Source organism: Trachemys scripta, chromosome 2 (genome assembly GCF_013100865.1).
Source record: "Trachemys scripta elegans isolate TJP31775 chromosome 2, CAS_Tse_1.0, whole genome shotgun sequence".
NCBI classification, from domain to species: Eukaryota; Metazoa; Chordata; order Testudines; family Emydidae; genus Trachemys; species Trachemys scripta.
Window position 1 is genome coordinate 237,654,612 of NC_048299.1, and position 21,964 is coordinate 237,676,575.

Consider the following 21,964-nt stretch of genomic DNA (forward strand, 5'->3'; position numbering starts at 1 on the left):
TCTGTAAAAAGCAACAGAGGGTCCTGTGGCACCTTTGAGACTAACAGAAGTACTGGGAGCATAAGCTTTCGTGGGTCAGAACCTCACTTCTGAAGAAGTGCATCTGAAGTGCACTTGCATCTGCAGAAGTGAGGTTCTGACCCACGAAAGCTTATGCTCCCAGTACTTCTGTTAGTCTCAAAGGTGCCACAGGACCCTCTGTTGCTTTTTACAGAATAATCAGTTATTTTTATTTTTGTTGTTCCCAGTGTTGGTCTTATTTTCAGTCTCTCATAATCTTGTTCATTCAAAATATTAACCTGGGCTCCTGTGTCTAGTTTCAGTGGAATAATTATTCCATTCACTGTCATAGGCAGTATACAGTCCCTCTCATCAAGCTTGCTAGATCCCAGTACCTCTACGAAACATTCCTCAACCAGATTGTCTTTAACTGAATGCACTTGACTTTTCTGCATTTGGGATCAGCAGCATTTTGCAAGATGATCATTTTCCCCACATTTATGACAGAGTTTCCCAAAGGCAACACACTGTTTGGGACCATGCTGTGATCCACACCTTCCAGATGACTGTCTATACCAAGTCTTCCCCCTAGCAGTGGTTTTCATAGTGAGTGGTTCTATTCTTTGATTTGACCTTTTCTGGCTAAAGTCTTTTGTACTCAGAACATGGATAAAGCCTTCTGGTGAATTAGGCTCTTTGGCTTCTGCTTTCATGTTTTCTGCTGCCCTGCATATTTAGGGAGCTTTTTTTAAAGTTAAGTCTCCTTCATGGGGCAGTCTCTCTCTTAGACTCATTTGTGACATTAAAGACAATGTGTTATCTCTGACCAGAGACTCTGAGAGCTCACCAAAGTCACAGGTTTTACTGAGTTTCTGTAATTCTGTAATTCTGTGACATATTGCTGTATGGTGACTAATATATAATGTTGTCCTGGATACCTTCACCTTTCAAAGAAGGAGACTCTGGGACAAGTGCTAACAACCCTGAAAGAGAGTTAGGGTTAGGGTTAACATCCCAGACCTAGAGATGAATAAAGGACAAAAGCATGTATACTGAGAAAATAACAGTCCTTTCTGGAAACAGGAAACCTTGGGGTAAAAGTAAAGGTTCATGGAGCAACTAGGAATTGGGACAGTGCTAAGACCATGTAAGAATCCAGCTGCCAGGCTCTACCTTCTATACCTTCCCGTTTGTTTTATTAAAGTTTGATTCCTTTCTCATTCACTGGTTGGTTAGTTAATGAACCCCAAGATTGTTACAGAAATCATTGCCATTTTACAAAACTTAATATGCTTTTTATAACCCATGGCAGCACAAGTAGCTGTGCCCCAAACTGTGCTTACACTTGGATATAAGTAAATGCTTCCCTCCATTTGTGTCTCTCTTCTTATCCTTATATAACTGTAAGCAGAGTCTGAATGAGCTCTCCCTGACATATAGTGGTGAGCTGTGGAAAAGGACTTCAGGAGCTGATCTCGTTTGCATGGACACACCCACCCTACCTAGATGCTCAGCATGATGGGATTTCTTGCCCAAATGATCACTTGTAGCTGGTGTTGGATCCCCAGTCTCCTTGTTATTGGGGCTGGAGTAATAAAGGGTTGTTATCCTTGTTGTGTAAATGAAGGGCAGCAGAACTGTATCTGGCATACCTCGATGGAGGGACTCACCCTCAACTGAATGGCACTCGCTAGGCAGAGGATATGGGTTCCAAAGCCCAATGAGTTGACAGTGGGTGGGGATGGGTACTTGTATCTGGTGGTGTAGACCCTGTTTAAGGGACCTAAACACCATTTGACCCTCTCCCTGGTATAATAAAAGAGCAAATTTAGACTCAATTGAAACAATGAAGAGTCCTTGTGGCAGAAGAGGCTAAGAAATTTATTTGGGCATAAGCTTTTGTGGGCTAAAACCCACTTCATCAGATGCATGGACTGAAAAATACAGTAAGAAAAATATATATGATTGCACATGAAAAGATGGGAGTTGCTTTACCCAGTGGGGGGTCAGTGCTAATGAGCCAATTCAATTAAGGTGGAAGTGGCCTATTCTCAACAGTTGACAAGAAGAGATGAGTATCATCAGAGGGGGAATTATTTTTGTAGTGCTAACAAGGCCAATGCAATAAGGTGGACCATTTCCAGCAGTTGACAAGAAGGTGTGAGTATCAGCAGAGGGGAAAATTACTTTTTATAGAGACCCATTCACTCCCAGTCTTTATTCAGGCCTAATTTGATGGTGTCCAGTTTGCAAATTAATTCCAGTTCTGCAGTTTCTCATTGAAGTCTGTTTTTGAAGTTTTTCTGTTGAAGAAAAATTCCAGTTCTGCCACTTTTAAGTCTGTTATTGAGTGTCCAGGGAGAGTGAAGTGTTCTCCTACTGGTTTTTGAATGTTACAATTCTTGATATCTGATTTGGGTCCATTTATTCTTTTGTGTAGAGACTGTCCGGTTTGGCCAATGTACATGGCAGAAGGGCATTGCTGGCACATGATGGCATATATCACATTGGTAGACGTGCAGGTGAACGAGCCCCTGATGGTGTGGCTGATGTAGTTAGATCCTATGATGGTGTCCCTTAAATAGATATGCGGACAGAGTTGGCAGTGGGGTTTGTTGCAGGGATCTGTGCCTAGGTTAGTGTTTTTGTTGTGTGGTGTGTAGTTGCTGGTGAGTATTTGCTTCAGGTTGGGGGGCTGTCTGTAAGCGAGGACAAGCCTGTCTCTCAAGTCTGTAAGAGTGAGGTATCGTCCTTCAGGATAGGTTGTAGATCCTTGATGATGCGCTGGAGAGGTTTTAGTTGGGGGCTGTCAGTGACGGCTAATGGTGTTCTGTTTCTTTCTTTGTTGGACCTGTCCTGTAGTAGGTCACTTCTGGATATCCTTTTGACTCTGTTAATCTGTTTCTTCACTTCACCAGGTGGGTATTGTAGTTTTAAGAATGCTTGATAGAGATCCTGTAGGTGTTTGTCTCTGTCTGAGGGATTGGAGCAAATGCGGTTGTATTTTAGAACTTGACTGTAGACAATGGATCATTTGATGTGGTCTGGATGAAAGCTGGAGGCATGTAGGGAAGTATGGCAGTCAGTAGGTTTCTGGTATAGGGTACCCAGAAGTCACCTACTATAGGACAGGTGGCTGGCGGAGAGGCACAGTGAGTGGGCAGCTGGCGGAGAGATATGGCAAGCGGCCAGCAGGTGGCTAGCAGAGAGGGCCAGAGCTGAGCCCCACAGAGAGGTGTGCGAATTGGCTGGCAGGGCAACAAGTGAGTGCCCAAGCAGCAGAGCATGTAAAGTGCCACCTTACCCCCACCTTCCACCCAAGGTGGGAGGTGAATTCTGTGGATGAATCTCTGAATGCTGGGGCTGCACTTGCTAAGGACAGCAACTGTTAGTGGGGTGCAGAGATGGGATGGGCACGTTAAAGGGACTTTTGGCTTGCTGGATTTAAGAACCTGAGAGAAAAAGGACACTGTCCAACATACTTGGGGGTGGGTCTTTTGCTCATGGTTTATGTTTATGAATCCTAGTTGCAGTGTTTTCCCAAATTAATGCTGAGTTACTTCTCTCCTTTTATTAAAAGTTTTTGCTACACTCAAACTCTGTGCTTGTGAGAGGTGAAGTATTGCCTCTTAGCAGTGCCCAGGGGGTGCTGTGTAATTGTCCCAGGTCACTGGGTGGGGGTTCGAGCTGGTTTTGTGTTGTATTGTTGAAAAGGACCCCCTAGATCACTGGTTTCCAGACTTTAACAACCTGTGAACCCCTTTCACTAAAATGTCAAGTCTCGCGAACGCCCTCCTAAAAATGAATATTTCCAGGGAATTTCTCCTTTACCTGAGTATAAATTATAAAAGCAGTGATCTTGGAAATATAAAATTTGACATGCTTATTACACACTATTTATTATTAATTATTATTTATCATTACAGTATTTTTATTACATTATGAAAACAGCAACACTTTTCCAAGATCTGACTTTTGTAGCTTGTATCACTTTGAATAAGCCTGTTATAAGACAAGGCTCCTATGTTTCATAAAGGAGTATCAGATGTGAAACATCATGAAGGTATTTAAGAAGCCAACTCAAAGAGTTCCTCCTACACAAGCATTCAGGTCTTGAGCAGTCCAGGCAAACAACGCACGTTACAACAAAGCTTAAACTTGTTCTTCATAATAATTTTAAAAACAATATTAGCTGCCTATTTAATTTTAAAAAATGGAAAGGGAGGTGGATATTTTTTGTTGTTCTTATAAGGAGTCTTGAAGTGTAAATCTCCTCAATGTGATAGAGATGCTTGCTTTGATCTGCTTAGCTCTTGGAAGTCCAGGGGCACCAGGCCGCTGGCCCCATGCTGTCCGGGGTCCCTAGGGACAGCTCTGTCCGCCATTAGGGATTTTTCCCCCCGAGAACCCCCTGTAACATTTTGTGAACCCCCAGGGGTTCACAAACCCCAGTTTGGGAACCACTGCCCTAGATACTGAACCCAGCCCTTGTTGCTGCTGGCTCCACCTGGCAGAAGGGTTACATAACAGAATATTAACTTGCATATATCCTGTGGATTTAACTGTTTAATATTAGGGGAACATATAGTGGGTATGTGCCCTGGGAAGACTCTGTCCTTGATGGGTCAAGAACGAACAGTTGGGGTCCACTGATACAGTAGTGCCAAGATCACAAAAGAGGATTGTGAGGGAGAGGTTGAAGCCCCTGCCCTATAAGTTGCCACAAATGATAGAAGGGGGGTTATTCTGGCATGCAAGATGCCCTCTAAATTTAGGAGTTCTGGATGTCTGGACCCACCCTGACTCCAACCCTTCCCCCTTAACATATATTCTCTCCCTCATACCTATCCTACCATCTGACAGTGACCAAAATGCTCACGATATGCTAGAAGAAGCAATGGATACAATATTTAGCACCCATCTGGTAATAGTTGCCAATAAGCGGTGTCCTTTGGTGCCACCATCACGGTGCTACCTCTAGCTTAGGCTAAGACATAAAAGTGTTGGGTTGGTGCTTGTAGGACTGAGGGAGACACTCACAAATTTGTCAACGATGAAGTCTCTTAACCAAATGGCTGAAAGGGGGTTTGTGAAGGGGTGTTCAGGTGTTAAGGGGTTAAGGTGGGTTAGAAAAGGCCAATTAATGTTATAGGCCACACCAGGGGAGAGTCAGACTTGATTGAGAAACTCTAATTGCAGATGAAGCATAGCTGGGGGAGGATTATATAGGAAGTTGCAAGCAGAAGGGGACTGCAGGGAGAGTCTGCAGTTGTTTCCTGGGCACCAAGAGGCGGGTAGGAGGAAACCCAGGAGGAGCAAAAGCCTTGTCCCTGATGGAAGGGTTTTACCCAGAGGAATTGGAAGAAGCCTATGGAAAACAGAGTAGGAAGAAGCCTAGGGAAAGAACAGAGAGGAGTGAGAATATTCAGATGTTGGCCTCTGATTATAGAGTCCTTTGGCTGGAACGTAGGGGAACCCAGGGCTGCCTGCTACTCTAACAACTGGGAAAGTAGCACAGACTGATGAAGATTGTGTCTGGACAGTTGGTCCAGCAAGATGTTGATACCCTGGAAAGGGGAAACTACATAGTGACATGACTGGAGGGTTGAGTCCTGAAGAGAGGGCACCCCAAGTCCCGGAGAGCAAGAGGGGCCATGGGACAAGCGAGAGATGGAAGGTGTGCTAGACCAGATCAGAGCAGTTCTCCAGACTTAGCCAGAGGGGTGCACCTCCATTGGCGAGTGTGCCCTGTTACATGTTTTTACATATATAGTGGAAAGTTCATTTTTCTGATTGCTGTAGTTGGATTATTGTAAAGGTCCTAGGTAAAGAGGTTGTTGTGTTTTTGTTCTAATAAAGCACCTGGGATGTGAGGGAAGGATAGAAGGGGTGGTATTTGCTATACGTCAGACCACAACATCCATTGTCTGTCTCTTCAGTGGGGAAAACCCAGGCCTCATTGTATATCATGACAACTGATATCAGGTGGGATTCTCTTACCAATGGTACTGAGATTCATGCACATACTGGTTGGGGGAAGCAGGTACCTTAACAGAGGTTCCTAGACTCTGGAACTTATTTTCCCATGTTAGGGAAGCTTAGCCTGAGCCTACAGGATACATCGCAACATTTATGTAGTTACATAGGTGCTTGTCTGAGGGGGCTTGAGTGTCTTTGCTAGGGTATTTATTGAATTATTTTGGGATGACAGGTTGATTTTTGTTAGGTTTTAATATAGCTTTAGTAATTATGAGTAATATTTTTCTAAATCACCCAGCTGATTTAAGATCCCAAGTCCCATTTTCAAAAGCTCCTAACTTACTTACGTGCTTTTGAAAATGTTACCATGTACATAGTTTACACATTCTATTATATATTCTATCTATTTAGACACATTTAATACATCCATAACCCTGGTGTCTGACTGCTAGGTATCTATCACTGCCCACAATGTAATCTATTCACTTATAGCTATTTCTGTATATGTACAGTAATGCTCTCATGTATGAACTCTTGCAGTAGGATGGGTGACCTTGGAAAGTTGCATAACACAACATTGTGGCACTGCATCAGCTTTTTGCATTTAGCCTATTCTGAAAACAGCTATTTCTTCTTTTCCAAGTCATTTGGTGACACAGACTGTTCTTTTGCCTTTTAGATCTGTCCCTTCACAATAGGTAAGAGAAAATAATAGTGTGAATACACAATTGCAGCTAATGAGATGGTGTTATTGTTTCCTTCATCTAGCTATGATGTTAAAAAATCACTCTAAAGAATCCTATCAATTTTCACAATTAACCTTCACAAGCCATTGTGCTGCTCAGCCATTCAAAGAGAATTTATGTATTAAACAGTGGCAGCATAAAGAACAGAAATAATTATGTGACTTCTCTACTGTAGTAAAACAAAGCTTATGAAAAGATATGCTCTTACTATATTACATTTACTTTAACAAACAGATGAATATTGCATTGTATGCTTGACTTCCCTCATGCATCTTAAAATGGAGTTGTGTGTTCATAATGGATACAGTAGCCATACACCTGATGAAGAAAACTAGAAGTAAATAGAGTTTAATGTGGCTGTAGTATGTCAGCATGGTGGCGCAGTTACCAAATGAATTTACTCATGTCATCCTATTATTTTGGCTTCTATGTAGAAGCATATAACAAATTAACTTTTCAGAATTGCCTTGAACTGCTTCACCAGTGGCAGGTGTGATGGAAGCATAATATTAAAATCTAGCACAGTATACTAAAGAGCTTTTCTGATCACAATTACTGTACATGGAGGCACAGGTTTATGTTGAAATTAGCAAATGATCATGGAAACATTTATTAAGTTAGCTTAGTATTTGGAACTTTAAATGGAAAGTGCTTTGTTAAAATGTGTTCAATATAATCAATTAATTAAGAACTCAATGATTTTCAGCTCAAAAACAGACTGAAGTAACTAGATCTTGCTACTTGGAGGCAACAGGAGAGTCATTAGCAGTTTTAACTCAATTGTTTTAATGAATCATACTGCTTTTAAAGCAGGGGAAATAAATATTCTTAAGCAGATTTTTGTTGTTGTTCTAGACTTGATTTTGATGTATAGAATCATAGAATATCAGGGTTGGAAGGGACCTCAGGAGGTCATCTAGTCCAACCCCCTGCTCAGAGAGGGACCAGTCCCCAGACAGATTTTTGTCCCAGATCCCTCTGGCCCTCTCAAGGATTGAACTCACAATGCTGGGTTTAGGAGGTCAATGCTCAAGCCACTGAGCTATCCCTTGCCCCTTTTAAATTTTAAATAGCATTGTTTTGGTTGTGTTCTAGAGTGAGTTATATAAACTAACCTGTTTGTTAATTAAATACCACTGTCCTAGCTATAGGTATTGCAGTGTAGGACAACTGTTCAGTTCATAGCCATCTATGTAGCACCTAAACTCCCTGAATTGATTCTGTGCTCTAAAAATCAAGATTGCCAAATCCATATTACATCTTTCATAAGGTGCTGCAACCCATCACTGCAGCAGACAGCTTGCCATAAATATTAGTAAGAGGTAGAGTGAAATTCCTGTAAAAGAAGATTAAAAGAAACCACTTTGAAATTGGCTGAGCTGAGCAAAGTAAGGCATTCATGTACCTTCTAATGTTGTAAATCAACGTATAATGTATAGTCACTGACTAGTTAATTAACAACTTCATATTCTGCCAGCAAAAAGAGGGTCACAAAGGACAAGATACAGACTGTACAGTAATTTCACCAAGGTCTGTATTACCTCTAAGGCCAAAATATTGTTGTTTCAATGGCTGTAACTCCTGAGCCACATTCAGATCTTCTTCAGAAGCAACCTCCTCTATTTCCCACCACCACCACTGCCCCCTTTCTTTCTGTCTTCTGTTGTATACTTTTCATTCTCAGTAATATACTGTGCCAGGTAATTCTATAGTAGTTGGTTGTGTCAGCAAGTACTTCTGTGCTTACTGGTAAATAAATGATAGAAATTCAAACTGGACATGATGGCCCGGCACTTAAAAGTAGCCTCAAATTACAACTTCTAAATTGTAAAAGCAAGAATTTGCATAATCAAGTGGATATTCGTAAATGCAAATCAGGAGCTTAGATACTTAATTGTGAGAGCTGCAAGCGCAAATAAGGATGTCTTTTGCACTTTGATGTTATCTGATTAAAATATGACCATGTAGATCATTGTTGCTACTACTGTTATATAATTGCAACAAATCTTGTACAAGGTATGTCAAGTAAGGTGTCTATGGAAAGGTTATGATTTGCTGAATATTATTATGCTATTTGTATGCATGTATCACTTTTGTATCTGAAGTTATGAATATTAACTATGTACCTGTATTTCAAATATTTGCTCCTGTGGTAACACCCACATCGTATTTAGCCTGTACATCTTGAAGGAACTATTCAAGTTAAATGGCTCATCAAGGAACACGTAATTCACAATGGACCATGCAAGATGCCTATCTACACTTAATGGACTTTCCTGTGGTCGCCTCTGCTATGACTAAGCAAAATCATGCATGGACATGTGACTACAAACACTGTCTTGTTACCTGTAATTTTCCACGGTGAAAACAATGGGTTTCCCTGCACTTAGCAGAAGCTATAAAAGGCCCTGGAAACATCTCCATTTTGCTTCTTTCCTGCTCAGACCTCTGAACTATGAACTTATACTAATGGGAGCATTCTAACCAAAGGACTGAGGACCTTCCAATGATTTAGAAGCAACCAGAGACTTGACTTAAGCCAGCAGTTTATTCCATCACTGCTCCAAGCCTGATCCAAGAACTTTGCAGTTACTGTATGTATTTGATTCCTTTAACCAATTTTAACTTTTTCTTTCTATCTATAAATAAACCTTTAGATGTTAGATACTTAAGGATTGGCAACAGTATGATTATTGGGTAAGATCTGAGTTATATATTGACCTGTGTGTTTGGCTGGTCCTTTGGGATCAGAAGAACTCTTTTGTTTGATGAAATTTGGTTTTAAATAACTATCTTTAAGTCTACTGTCTAGGTGTTGAATCCGGGACTGGAATTTCTAAGGAAACTGCTTTTCTGACTTCTTGTTAGTAATGTGGTGAGACAGAAGTTTACTTTTGTTGTTGGTTTGGTATATCTTATGGGATAATAACCACCAGTTTTGGGGTGTGTCTGCCCTATGTCTCAGCATTTTATCCTGAATTTGGTATTCTCAGTTGTGACCCATAGAGGCACGGTGATACACTCAAATTAGTGTGCACCAAATTCTGAGGTCAAAGGATCAGAGGTACTTTAGTAGATTTGACCCAAAACAGCTCAATCCAAAAAACAAAAATTAGTTTTTAAAAAAGAATTTAAATGTTTTTCTTCATAGAAAACTCCGAGGTCACTTTAAAATTAAGGATATTAAAAATTAGTGTTTCATACCTACAGACAGTAAATCCAATCCTAGAAACTAAACACTTACACCAAACCAGTATGTTCACTTTCTGTACAATCAGAAAACGACTGAGAAGCATAAACAGTGAAAGCTGGGAATGTTGAAAAGGGATGAGAAGAACTATAAGTACCCTGGAACATATTTACTGTATGTAAAAATAGTACAGTGATATTTTAAATAGATGAAAGATCTAGTGGTTTAGTTCAAATAAGAATTGCAGTGTTGATGCAGCTTATCTCGGAGATCCCAAGTCTCCAAAAGTGGGCTAAAATTCAGTCAAAAGCAGATAACACCACTAGGAAACGTTTCCTGATATTCAGAATATATTTCCCTATACTACTTTAATCTAATTATTCCTGTAGTACCACAGGAAGTAGTTCCTTTTCCCTCCTCCATGTCTTATGTATCATTACCTCTATTACATTAGATTATTTTTATTACCGTTTCTACCCTTGAATTTCTAAGCAGTTTTAGATGCTCATAACCTCCTGAGGTCCCTTCCATCCCTGATATTCTAAGGTGACTGAGAGAATCTTTTATTGGACCAACTTCTGTTGGTGATAGAGACAACCTTTTTGAGCCACAGAGAGACCTTATATTACCTCACTCACCTTGTCTCTCTAATATCCTGGGAACAACACTGTTACAACTTCTCTGCATATAGCATCACATGATTGTCCTGGAAACCGTTCCTTTTCCCAGTTCTGTTGATAACTGAGACCTGGGGCAATTGATTTAGGAGCAAATTTTCAAAAGTCTCCTGTGATTTTTTTTTCTCTATGCTTAACTCAAGGTACCCTACCAGAGGCAGATTACCTTTTTGTGGGACCTTGGGCCTGAGCAAATGGGGGGGCCCTCCCCACCACTTCTGCCTGCAGTCCCTTCCACCACCACCCACCAGCGTTCCTGCCATGAGTGGGGCCCAGGCATGGTGGCTTGCCTCACTCTGCCTGCCCGGCAGTCCTGCTAGGGAGTGTGGCCAAGGTGAGGGGGCTTGCCATGCTCTGCTGCCTGTCGCCCCCATGCCCTGACCATGCTCCCTGGCAGGAACACTGGGCAGGCGGAGCAGGTCAGGGCCTGGAGGCACCCATTTTCTGGGGCCCCCCAATTGGCTGGGGCTCCTGGGCATGGGCCCTGTTGATCCAGTGGCTAATCCACTACTGTACCCCATTGAAGTGAATGATGAACACCTTTGTAAATGAAACCCAAGATGTCTTGACTTGTGCACCTAAAAACTAAAGCATCTGAAATTAGTGGACTTCTTTAAAAAGTTTAGCCTTAAAATCTGTGCCTCACTTCCCCCATCCGACAATTGGAGCTAATGACAACCCTTTGTTTTATAATGCTCCATATGATCCTGAATGAAAGGCAAAATGTAATTGTTAAATGAAATTCTCTAACGTGTATGCATCTCTCTTGGAAACTAAGAGAATCAATGGAAGATCCTAAAATTATAATATAGGTATGTCTCTGAGGGGAAAATTTGGCTGATTTGTTATTATTTTATTATATCATTTTAATGATCATTTGGGAAGTTATGAAAACGGTAAGTAGCTATTTGGTGTATAAATAGATAGTTTGTTGCTTGTCTATGTAATGCGTATATATAAATGGATATAACTTTACTTTCTCTGAGTTTTCAGTTGATGTATGAATAAAATAGCTTGACTTACTGGCCTTTGATAGGAAGAACTTTCTTGTCTGCTCCATGCAGGATGACACTGATAACATGCTTGGCAAGAAGGTGTCTTTCATTATTCTTTACTACTTAGCAGATGACATGGGGAGGTTCAGGAGGTGCACAAGCAGAATGAGAGTAGAAACTCTTTTGCAGTGCTGATAAGATGGCAGCAGTTGCCCTAGGCCTTAACGCGCGCACACACAAAGTAAGAGGCTGAGGTGGGGGGGGGAAGTTGCCCCTCTTCCTTTGTGTGGGAGTTCAGTACACGCATGTGGGGCAGAGCCATACATGTACAAGTGTGACGGACAGCCGCTATATTGGCCGAAACCAAGGATTGAGCGGGGACCATCAGAGCTAAAACCATGAGTCTCTACATCATCAGCAAAAGTACCAGGCCCTGTAGCTAGGGGCTGTGACAGACTCTCATTGTCTGTATATTGAGCACAGTGGCAGGGGCAGAGGGGGAAACGCATAACACACAACAATGGGTTTTACAAGTAAAGAAGCAGTGTGATCTACGGGATGAGGCTCTGGGCTGGGAGTTAAGTGAAATGGGTTTTATTGTCAGCCACTTCTGATGTATGAACTTTACCTCTGTGGTGCCCTCATATCCTTTGTGTGTCTCCTCTATTTAGATGGTATGGTTTTGAGTCAGGAACTGCCTGTTATGTGTTTCTCCACCTCTAACATAGGGGTGTCCTGATCTGGATTGGTGCATCTAGGCACTACCCTAATACTAACGAATAATAAGGTTAGACCTGTTTCAGCACTGTCTTCTGTGGTGGCAGTAGCTCTGCATGAGGAACTCTTTCCTTTGTCATTGCAGGTAATGTTAACTGTGTCCTGATGCAGATATATGTACTGATTCAGTCGACAAAATTTCCTCTTATTTGTACATTTTGAAGAGCCGGAAGAAGGAAATTTCTTGTTTTCCCAAAACAGCCTCATGAGATTTTTTTAACATCATTAAAATAGGTGCAAACCATGCATCAGCTGGTTAAGACAATAGCCAAATTAATGGCTGGGTGAATAACTCAATTTCCTCCTGTCCAAATATTCACTGAAACAAAAATATTGCTTCCAATGTGTTCATGCCCTTTCTGTGTTTGCTTTCCATAAATATTCTAGGGAACAAGTTTACTAGCAGAAAAGTTAATTTTAAGCAAATTTTAGACAGCCACTGAAAAACAACTTTGAATTTATCTATACAAACATCAGTGACCTAAGAGTTGTGGTCAACCAATTATAAATTATAACCTCTGTCCAATCAAACCCAATCCAAATAGCTTAATTTTAATAATGAAATTGCTCCAGAGTTGTTTACTGTAGCTATGTATAGACCAAGAATTATTTATTTATTGAAGTTATTCTGTGAATGAAGTTGGGTGAGAAATTTAGGCAAATATTAAATGGTTTGTGGACAATTTGTGAATTGAAACAATTGCAAAATTAGTTGAATAAATTATTTGCTACAAATTATTCCCTGAGCGCTAGTTGAAGTCAGAGTTAAATGCCTATCTGCTTTTATTGTTATCACTGTCTGCAATGAAGAAAGCTAATGTAAAATACCTTGTGAGGTAATCCAAACATTAATGAACCATTCCAGGTCTTTCTGAGTGTACTCAAATTTGTGGGAAATGTACTCTGTGGAAGCCAGACATTTTAGCCTTTTCATAGATTCTAAGGCCATTATGATCATCTACTAAAACTTCCTGTATAACACAGGCCTAGAACTTCCTCAAAATAATTCCTAGAATATATGGTTTTTAGAAAAGCATTGAATCTGGATTTAAAAATTGTCAGTGACAATGCACCACAACCCTTAGTAAATTGTTCCAATGGTTAATTACTCTCACTATTAAAAATGTACATCTTATTTCCAGTCTGAATATGCCTAGCTCCAACTTCGAGCAATTGGATCATGTTATACCTCTGTCTGCTAGAAATGTGTACATTAAGTCATCTTTTCCCATGCTCTGGAGTGCTGTTATTCCCAGGCGTGTGGGACATCTTGGTGTACAACTGATTTTTGGAAGACAATAATAAAAAGATGCTGGGAAGCTGGAGGAATTCCATTATGTAGTTCTCCTCTCTCAATACAAACTCTTCTATGCTGCAGCCGTTGGAGGATGACATATTGCATCATCTGAAGACATGAGGCCAAAATTTTCATTTGGGTGATTACATTTAATGTGCCTGATCATATCTGTGGTATCTAGATTAGCAAAATTGTCTGTCTTGCATATGTGCATTTAGTAGTGAACAGATAAAATTGCAATGAATCTTTTGCAAATCAGCTGATCTGCAATAAAAATGAGACGAAGTTTCTTCAACCCAGACCTCTCTCTGTTCTGGCTATCACAATTGTGACTGCTTTCTGCCATGGATAAGCTGATCTATGAATCAACTCTGTGTGGAAAAAATGAATCATCCTGTTGACCTGGCTCTTCCAGTTGTGTGTGTCTTGCTGTTTGTGATTTCTAAGCAAATTTCCTGATTTGCTATTGATGTTCCTACTGCAGGTCTCAATGTTATGAGGATTATAACTGATATAATCATAATCAATATCACTTTCACTTAGTACTGCATCTAGCAGATGCTGCATTAACTAGTCATGTCAATTATGCTTGCATTTCTAACCTAATGAGACATTTGGATGTATAGGTAGCTGACTGCATCTGCATGCTGGGCAGTTAGACATCTAAAGGCCATTGCTTATGACTAAAAATAATTGCAGGTCCAAAACTGCAGTCACAATTCAATTACAGTGCCATTTGGGTGCGCAAAAAAAAGGCAAAGCTTTAAAAGTGTAGATTTATATCCTTTAAATATGTTCGGTCACTATCGTGGCCTTAAGCCCTTCCTATCAGTGAATTTAAAATAGACACAAAAAAGAGAACAAGTTAGTAGCAGATGGAGGAGCACAGCTGAAGTGCAGTATTCATCAGATGTGATGTATATATAAAAGGTGTTAAGTAGATTCTATTACACTCAGACTCACACCTACTTATACCACTTACCATTGTATAAGGGAGCCCGTGTTGCTGTAATTTATGCCCAGCAGCTGGAAGAACCATTAAGTTAAAGTATGGTAAAGGCTGCTCTAATTTAAATGTCCTTAGACCCTTTTACTTTTTTTTAAACTATGCATTCCTCTCTTTTGGGTCCTCGACATGAGAGTTACATTATGTGACTCCCTCTAGACACACTTGTTATTTCCAATCCAGTTCACTCACACCCACCACCAAGTAGGGGTACTAGGGGTGCTGATTCACCCCCCTCCCCCCCTTAAAGTGGTTTCCATCATATACAGGGTTTACAGTTTGGTTCAATGGCTCTCAGCACCCCCTCTATAAAAATTTTTCCAGCACCTCTGCCCTACAGGAAAAGAAGTGATGTATAGAAATAGCATTTCTTAAGTATTCAGTTCACATTGTTACTACTGTATCCCATGCGCCACTGTATCACTAGTGGGTGCTTGTTAGTGTTCCTTCCACCTGTTAAAGAGGAGTGGTTCTCAGCACATTTGCATGGAAGTCCACCCCACTCCCATTGTACAAGCCATTAATTAGTAAGTCCAACACATCAACATTGGTGTTTGTACCAAAATAGGATGAAATATTGAAATATCTTGGTTTTGGAGTGGGAAGTTTCACATTTTTAATTTGAAACATTTTGGACTGCTTCATTTCTGGAGAAATTGAAATATTTTGTTTTGGATTGTTATCGAAACATTTCAGCTTGGATCAACATTAAGCTTTGTCCTTGTGAGCTGCAGGGTGCCTCATTGGAATTATAATATGGGTGCCTTCTGCCTTTTTTCTCCTCTATCGATTGGGTTCCTTGGCTGAACTACATCTCCCATGATGTACCATGTCAATTCAAACTGAGGGGAGACTGATGCTCCATGGGAGATGTAGTCCAGCCAAGGAACTCAGTCCATAGAGGAGAAGGAAGGCAGGAGGCACCCAAACTACAGCTCCCTTGAAGCACTATGGCAGCTCAGGAAAACACAGATTGATGTCAGCCTGAACCCAAAATGAAATATTTCATTTAGATTTTCCCAGCAAAAAAATATTTCAACAGAAAATTCCTAGCTAGCTGTACAGCCAGGTAAGCATGTATGCTTTTCACCTGGCTCTTTTATTAAACCATGATTGTGGTTGTTGAAAGACACACTAGTGGTTCTTCTCCCAATGACAAATTAGCTCTGTCACACTAGTAAATTAAGTCACTATGCCACTTTGCTTCTTCAACACACAAAGTTAGTGCCCATCCATGGTCATGCACGTAGAATAGCACCTCTATTGAAAAGATCATGCAATGTTTTTGCCAGAGACTCAAAACATCTCCATATTTTCAAGTTTATTGTGCCTTTGACTTGAAATAATTAATAAGCTGAAAATAGATCACAAATGTTTGAATATTCTCTAAATGGTGTAATGGAGGGTAGGGAAGAAAAGTGGCAAGCAACAAAAGGTTATTTGTTTCAAAATATTGTTATTTTCCATTGATTTTTAACTAAGGTCCCTATAGCTTCATAAACCTTTGTGTGTATGCACTTTTCTCAATTTTAATCAGGCTCAGTTGTCAACCAGACTTCTTCAAGTGGTTATTTTCCTACTTTCAGGTACTACACTCTGTTTCTAGAATGTCTGAGGAAGCCATTCATTCTGTCTGTGACAGATTTGCAGCTTGAGTCCTGCCTTACCTAGATAGTTACAAACACTGGGCTCAATTCTCTGTTATCCTGCATGGTGTGCAGTCATCTTCACCATTGCCAAGTGGGTGTAATATGCTACTAAATCAGAATGATAGCATTTTGCTCTCACTTTAGATTGGTCTAAATGACTATACAGGGTGCAGGCCAGAGCAGAATCAAACTTCACCCCACCCCACGCTACTAGCTCTTCAGTTTTAAAAATCATTTCATTGGAGCTACCAAGGAAGAGAGGGAGGGTTTTTTTTATATATATACAATTATATTTATAATTAGCATTACTATTATTTTTCATTAATAGAACAACAAAATAAAAGAATCACTAGAAGGTCTCTATGAGACAAAGTGTGTGTGTCTCCAAGGCAAAAGACTACATCTAAACACAAAATGGCCACTGCCTTTGCAGCAGGAAGGTGACTTTCTCTCTATTTACAAATCCATTGCATACTAAGGTTATGAAATAAACTACATACACCACCATCAGAATGGAGAAGTCATTGTTGGGCTGACTGGTTTTTTTGGAGCTGGGGACATGTTCTCTGCAGCACTTTCCAGGTTGTCCATATTAGAAAGTAGTTCAACAGTCTGAAGGGTAGGAAAGAAGGATTGAGTGAAAGCAAATGAATGTGAACTAAAAATACTCAGATATAATGTTCATCTATAAGGTGCAGAAAGTGTGTTTTGAATGAGTTAAGAGGAATGAGAGCAAACTTATTGTGGGAAACCTGTGTGACTGGAGGACTAAAAGGGTCTGGAAGAAACCGGTTTTACAGTCATGTCTGGGCAATTATGAAATAAACAGATTAAAATCCAGTGGAGGAGACATGCATTCATAAGTTAAAGTAGATAGAACCTTTAATATCTTTAAGGGATCAGATAATTACAGATGTAACTCCACCAAAGGTTAATTTGCTCCTACACTTCTGGCCTTGAGCCCAGCCTCTCTGAGCAAGTTCACCCCTTGAAAGAAAAAGGGAAATAAAGAGATAAAAAGGCATTTCACCTTTGACAAATTGGTGATATGAGTTATTAATATGTAAAATCAGGGGCAGCTCTATGTATTTTGCCGCCCCAAGCACGGCAGTCAGACGGCTTTCGGCCGTACCCACCGCCGAATTGCCACTGAAGCCACGGGACCGGCAGACCTCCCACAGGCACACCGCCGAAGGCTCCCTGACTGCCATCCCCACAGCGACCAGCAGGCTGCCCCCTGCAGCTTGCCGCCCCAGGCACGCGCTTGGTGCGCTGGTGCCTGGAGCTGCCCCTGTGTAAAATAATCAGTGGGGTAGATATAGTCAGATGAGCAATGAATGGGGAAAAATATGTATCACATTCCATAGTGTAATCCAGCCCAGTGAGGTGTTGTCACCATCTGCCCTGCAACCTTGGGTGCCTCACAATGCTTTGCTGTTGTAGCTCTCAACTTGGGCTGCTCACAATCAGCATGCAGGACATACCCTCCATGTCTGTGTATAGCAACAGTGACCCCAGCAGCCAGTCAGTGACACACCAGCCACCTTTTGGCTTCCAGCAGCCTTGATTACTACCTGCAGGGTGACTCCAACACACTCCCAGTCCCGAATTCTCCCCAAAACATGTGTTCTGCACTGTCCAGTCCTCTCCTGGGTGGTTCAGATAATATAGATCCATTGTTCCTATCAAGGGTCAATATATTGGTCTGTTGCTCCTTTAAGGGGTCAAGCTAGAACAGTTTGCTACTTTAATTGGAGTTACCAAACAGTTCAGTTTAAACACAACCGTGGATTAGTTCTGATTAAAGAGTAAAACAAGTTTATTTAACTACAGATTTTAAGTGAGTGCTTCCCTAAAGTGCTTGTTATTCTGCTCCCCCGTTTTGCAAATCACACAGTAGGGAATGGGAGATTCCTTACATTCCCTTCCCATTCTTGTGCAGGTGCATAAGGCAAAACCTAGCCCTGATCTGTTTTCTACCTAAATTTTAAACTCAGATGGTGTCTTGCTGCATTTCTATAACACTGAAATCATTGTTGTCCTTATGTAAATAATAATGACAAAAATGGTCCTATACATTGTGTGCACAGAATGGCACCTGAAGTGTGAAAGCAACTCCAGTGTTAGTACATCGTAGAAACATCATTGTTTACAGATTCCAGATTCAGTGACTATTGTCAAGAACCTAACTCCCTTTTATTTGCTCTTGGTGTGATTCCATACACTGCTTCAGGGTAGCTGAGAACATAGCTACTCTGAACTGGCAAGCATGCATACAATACCAGTCCTTTAGGTAAAGTCCTGTTGGATTACATTACAAAGTGATATTTTTGGCTCCCTTCCACCAAAGCCTAGTATTAACAAATGCTGAGATTAACAACGAATTATCACCATGGTTGAATACCTTTTGACAAAAATTAACACACATTATACAGCTGATCAGGAACTTTGTATAAGCTGTTAAAGGCTATATGCATCAAAATTATTAATTTGTGCCTTAATGCATTTCATCATCTTAAAGAACATAAATAAACTTCTTACAATCTACTAGCCCTTAGGCCAGTAGTTTCCATAGAGTAGTTTCCTTGGAGGTACCAGAATGAGATATTTTGGGACCCAAGCTTTAGGAGATTAGAGTATTGGTAAAGCATGGGGTCTATGAGAGAGAGATCTTGTGAATTGAACTGCAGAATCAAAAAATTTGAAAACTACTGCCTTAGATCCACCTGGAAATATTGGGGTGAGTATTCAGAGGCCAATAGATAGTAGGGAGGAAGGAAACAAAGGCAAATATGGAGTTGGTGGGTGCAATGAACATAAGAAGGCTGGATACAATGAGACATGGCCTTGCATTGGAGGGGAGGAATAGGGTGGAATTCTGGAGGGAAGTAATATAGAATTTGTGGGCCTGGATGGGAGAAAAGATTTTTTTGTTGAAGTGGAGGGGAGAGAAAGATGACAGCTTGCATGATTTTTTGGAAGGAGAGAAGAAGCTTAAAAGGAATTTTGGGGTAGAAGTGGAGTTTTGGGGGTAGATAAGAGAAATATTTTTGAAGGGGACAGAGCATGCCTTAGATCCCATGAAGAGTAGGGGGGTTTTGAATGTTCACCCTTTAGGTGGACGAGAGTTTACTTCATTGCCCTTCTCCAGTGCTAAAAACCCAACTCCCATAGAAAAGCACCTGGAGACCCAGAATTCAATCACTGAGGATTTTCAGCAAGGACTGCACAGGGGTCAATCTCCCCACAACCAAGTTCAAAAGAACAAAAGGAATGAACTTACATCTTAAGTACTAGCTTGACAAAATCTTATGTTAAAGAAACATAATAAATAACTGAATTTTTACAACATAACATAGCTACTTTATAAGCTACATACATTATCTTCACAGTTATACATAAACATAAACATAAATTAAAAAAAAGTCAGTCCCCACAAAAACACAGTGAGAAGAAACTCAGAGTTCCCAAAAGCTTAGGCTAAGTTCACCTGCGTCTCAATTAGAGTCTTCGATCAGCAAATCTATACAGTCTGCTGACTCAAAAGCAACGTCTTCCCTCCACTCGCTTGTAGATATTTTCAGCTGGAATCCATGCAGACTCTTCCTCCTCCTCTGCTGAAATCACTCAGCTGGCTAGTTAGCTAACTAACCATTCAGTTAAGTATGTAGATTTTTAAAAGCCCTGTTACAAGGAAAGACAACCAAGAATATCAAAATATAAATGACTTCCCCCATTATAATATTTAAATAAAAGAAGAGTTGGTGACTCATACTAGTTGACACAATTTAACTAAAACAGTTTGGCTAAAATCAAACATTCAAAGTATAGAATTAAAATACATTTTTCACTCCCAGTTTTTACTTTCTACAATTAACACTGCCAGGGCGTCCCTGTTGGAGGGTTAACAATAGCACTAACCTGCTGCAAAATGCTTCAGAGTTAGGGAAAACAGCCTGCTTTCTGGTCCTGTGGCTCCGTTTCTCCCAACCCACACAGTGCACATGGCCTTTTGCAAAGCAGCTGCCTTCATGGAGTCCAGCAACAGGGAAACTATTGAGCATACCCAAAACCACCAAACCCAGTCCCAGAAACATCTAAGTGTGGAAAGCTAACTGTGCATCTGCCTAGCAACAATGACCCAGACAACTCATTCCTACCCACTCCCCAGTAGATCTCTTAGAGAGATCTCCTTATTAGGCATGTGGGTTACAAACGCACCAGACGATGACAAATGACAGATTTGCAAAAATTCTTCTGGGGGAGGATCCCCACTGATCCCCAGTACAAGGCCCTTGACTTCCCTTAGTTAAATATGTTTAAACTATACTGTCCCTAGGCTTTCTTTAAAATTGGTAATTGTGAAAATGCTTATTAGACATTATAGTAAAAATCTTTCTTCTGACCCATACAATATCAACAAACAGTAATTAATTTTGTACAAAAACAATTAGAAAACAATACTTGATTCAAAAACATACATCACTACTATATTCACAGGGAATATAACTGCCTTCTACCAAGCTTTGAAAATAGATTTCAATGACATATGCATACATATACAGCAAAACCTGCCAAGAGCCACCACTCATGGAGTGATTGCTTCTAAGAGGTGGTCTCTCTTCCAAGGTTTGCACACCACAGTGCAGTGGCTGCTGGCTAGGCCCCCAGCTTTGACGTAACACTGCCTCCAGCAGTAGTGCAGAAGTAAGGAAGATGGGTTTCTGCTACAGGTTTGTTTTTATGGATGGGAGTAAGAAAGTGTGGTTGCTGGTCACAGAAGATAGGTCGTCGCTCTTCACATTTAAATTATAGGGGGAAAACGTTCCGTGGCCTCTGCAAGTTGTCGCTTGTGACAGGCGGTCTCTCTTCAGAGGTGGTTGCTAAGGCAGTTTTTACTGTATTCTAACTGCAGAATTCTAACACTTCAGGGCCAGATGTTCAAAAAGGTCAATGCCTACAGGGATTTAGGGAACTCCACAAGTGGCCCACTTTTTCAATAGAGCTCCACTCCAATTTAACAATCTAAATGAAATGGCCAGACTTCCACAAAAGTGCTTAGCCCCCAGCCATTCCCAGTGTAGTATGGGAACAGCAGGGTGCAGGGCCCCTTTTTAGACTTCACTAAACAACTATTTATTAAATCTAGTGTTGTTAGGAATATTGATGTATTATAATAGTGGAGATGCAGCCCAAAGGTCCTTCTTGTTTCCTATCCTATCTTTGATAGTGGAAAGTACCAGATAGAGGGGCGGCTCTAGCTTTTTTGCCGCCCCAAGCACGGCAGACAGGCTGCCTTTGGCGGCATGCCTGAGGGAGGTCCGCCAGTTCTGCGGCTTCGGCCTACCCGCCGCAAAATCCGCAGGACCAGCGGACCTCCCGCAGGCATGCCGCTGAAGGCTGCCTGACTGCTGCCCTCGCAGGGACCGGCAGGGTGCCCCCCGCAGCTTGCCGCCCCAGGCATGTGCTTGGAGCGCTGGTGCCTGGAGCCGCTGCTGATCAGATACATCAGAAAAAAGTGCAAGGGACCCCACAACACACAATGCTGGAATACCCTGCCTATAGCCAAAATATCTTCCTAACTCCTCCAGTCAGTGGTGGTTGTCTTATGCCTGGAAGCATTATAATGTCTAATCCTATTCTGAATC

The 21,964-nt window shown here is 41.0% G+C and overlaps 1 long non-coding RNA gene across 1 annotated transcript in view; it reads right to left on the reverse strand.

The window, feature by feature from the left end:
- The window catches only part of LOC117871664, a 25,787-nt gene extending 5,375 nt beyond the window's left edge, over positions 1 to 20,412 (reverse strand). The window contains exons 1-2 of the long non-coding RNA XR_004644321.1: positions 20,238 to 20,412; positions 19,807 to 20,000 (exon numbers count right to left, since the gene is read on the reverse strand). This is a non-coding gene — a long non-coding RNA (uncharacterized LOC117871664). The remainder of the gene's footprint in view (positions 1 to 19,806; positions 20,001 to 20,237) is intronic.
- Between the last annotated feature and the right edge of the window lie 1,552 nt (positions 20,413 to 21,964).